Source organism: Chiroxiphia lanceolata, chromosome Z (assembly GCF_009829145.1).
Source record: "Chiroxiphia lanceolata isolate bChiLan1 chromosome Z, bChiLan1.pri, whole genome shotgun sequence".
NCBI lineage: Eukaryota > Metazoa > Chordata > Aves > Passeriformes > Pipridae > Chiroxiphia > Chiroxiphia lanceolata.
The window spans coordinates 25,325,081-25,327,553 of NC_045671.1; positions in this window are offsets into that span (position 1 = coordinate 25,325,081).

Sequence of the window (2,473 nt, forward strand, 5' to 3'; positions counted from 1 at the left end):
TAAGGTTTTATTTCCCTTTAAAACAAAACAAACAGCAACAAAGACAGAAAGCTTTTCCCCAGTCCTGTAAGATGGCACTTCATAAGATAAATGGCTATTTTGAACTGCTACATGAAAAAAGCAGCTTTGGGAGTTACCAGAGTGAAAAGAAGGGAAAGGGTGAAGCCTTTCTTACAATTCAGTAGCTTTCCAAAATTTGATTTGCAGCTAAGGAAATCCTAAATAAAACAGTAGAATGTGAAATAAAATAACTTGAATATATTTTTTAAATTTCAGGTTACATTAGAAAAAATATGTGGGCAAGAAAGAATTCACCTTGCTCCCTTCTGTCACCTGTGCAGTGAAAAAGCTAGAAATTTAAGAATTAAAATTACCCTGAATACAGGGAGCCACCGATCCAAAAGATAAAATGTACAAGCTAAGAATAATAGCCACTAGAATAAAAATATAAAGCTTACACTGATTAAAGCTAAATGTTTATGGCACAGCTCAGATTTTCAAAATTGCCGTAAGTAAAAACTTCAAAAATCAAAAACTTTATTATCTTTAAACTTAACTTTGAAGCTGCAAGAGTTTTTCTAAATGTTCCACTTGCATCAAACATAGAAAAGGCAATGTATTGCCCAGGTAGCAGATTCTTCAGCAATAATTATGTCATAAATTTATCTGTACTTAACCTTGTTGTTAAAGTCGGACTGCAGCCCTTTGCCCTGCTGCGAATTGCATAGGTCTACAGCACAATGCGTGCTGTGACCCAGAATTTGCTTATTGCTTTACAGAGAAAAAGATAGGTATGTGAAACGAAGTTACTTTTCCAGAACAGCCACTCTGGAGAAACAGGAACAATTCCAGAGGAGGTTTTAGGTAAGAGTTTTCTTAAAATTGTTTAGCCGCCATAATCTGGGAGAAGTATTGAGAGGAAATCCTGCAGATAAAAGCTGTTTGTTTATCAGGAGAACAGTAATTAACATCTGTTTTGGTGCACACAAGCAGCAAGATAGTTCAGTTTTAGAGGTGGACAGAGGAAATTAATTTTTGTTGAAAACAATTCACAGCCTTGGTAGCCACAGACTTGGTAAGATGGTAAGGATGATTGTTACTAGGAGACACATCTTTCAGTTCATCCATAGCAGAGTAATATTCAGATGACTTGAATCTGAAGTGATTAGCTGTACATTAATAATCTTGTATTCTTTGAACTATCCATCAGCGATTTAAACCCTTTGTGTGAACAGCTCTGATCACAGAATCATAGAATGGTTTGGGTTGGAAGGGACCTTAAAGATTATCTAGTTCCACCCTCTCCGACCAGGTTGCTGAAAGCCCTGTCCAGTCTGGTCTTGAACACTTCCAGGGATGGGGCATTCACAACTACTCCAGGCAACCTGTTGGAGCACCTCACCAGCTTCACAGTAAAGAATTTCTTCCTAATACCTAATCTAAACATACACAAGCTTAAAGCCATCCCCCCTTGTCCTGTCACTACATGCCCTTGTAAAAAGATCCTCGCCAGCTTTCCTGTAGGCTCTGTTAGGTACTAGAAGGTGCTGTAAGGTCTTCCCTTCTCTTCTCCAGAGTGTACAACCCTAACTCTCAGCCTGTCCTCACCAGCCAGGAGGAGAGGTGCTCCAGCCCTCTGAGCATCACTGTGGCCCTCCTCTGGACTTGCTCCAACAGGTCCAGGTCTTACACTGGGGGCTCCAGACCTGGATGCAGCACTCCAGATGAGGTCTCAGGAGAGTGAAATAGAGAGGCGGAATCACCTCCCTCAACCTGCTGGTCACACTTCTTGTGATGAAACACAGGATAATGGTTGACTCTTAGCTGTGAGCGCACATTTCTGAGACGTATCAATAGTACCCTAATACCCTGATTTGCGATTACAAACCTTTCTACTTACAGAAAGCTTTAAGGTTGAATCATACAAAGGACAAGGTATGAGAAGGGACTAATTAAAGAAGTGTTTTGTAATGTGCATTTTAATTGCAAAAATTGTAACATATGGGGAGAGTGTGAAGAACACACAGAAAATTGATTTGGGGGAGAAATAAGCAGAATACCTCATTAAATTGAGAATCTCTTCCTTTAAACTTGCTGTATTGTTTTTGAGTGGCCAAGTTTGGGTAGCAGGAGGCTACCAAAAGCAGGGTAGCAAGGGTGGCTTCTGTGAGAAGCTGGCAGAAGCTTCCCCCATGCCAGCTGACTCCAGACCCAATGCCAGCTGGCTCCAGGCTCCAGGGCAGACCCACCACTGGCCAAGGCTGAACCCACCAGTGACACTGGTAGCACCTCTGGGATAACATATTTAAGAAGGAAAAAAAAGAGTTTCTGCAGTTGTAATTGCACTCAAAGAGCAAAGTGAGAATATGTGAGAGGAACAACTATGCAAACACCAGGGTCAGTGGAGATGGAGGAGGAGGAGGTGCTTCAGGTACTGGAGCTGAGATTCACCTGCAGCCCGTGATGAATCCCG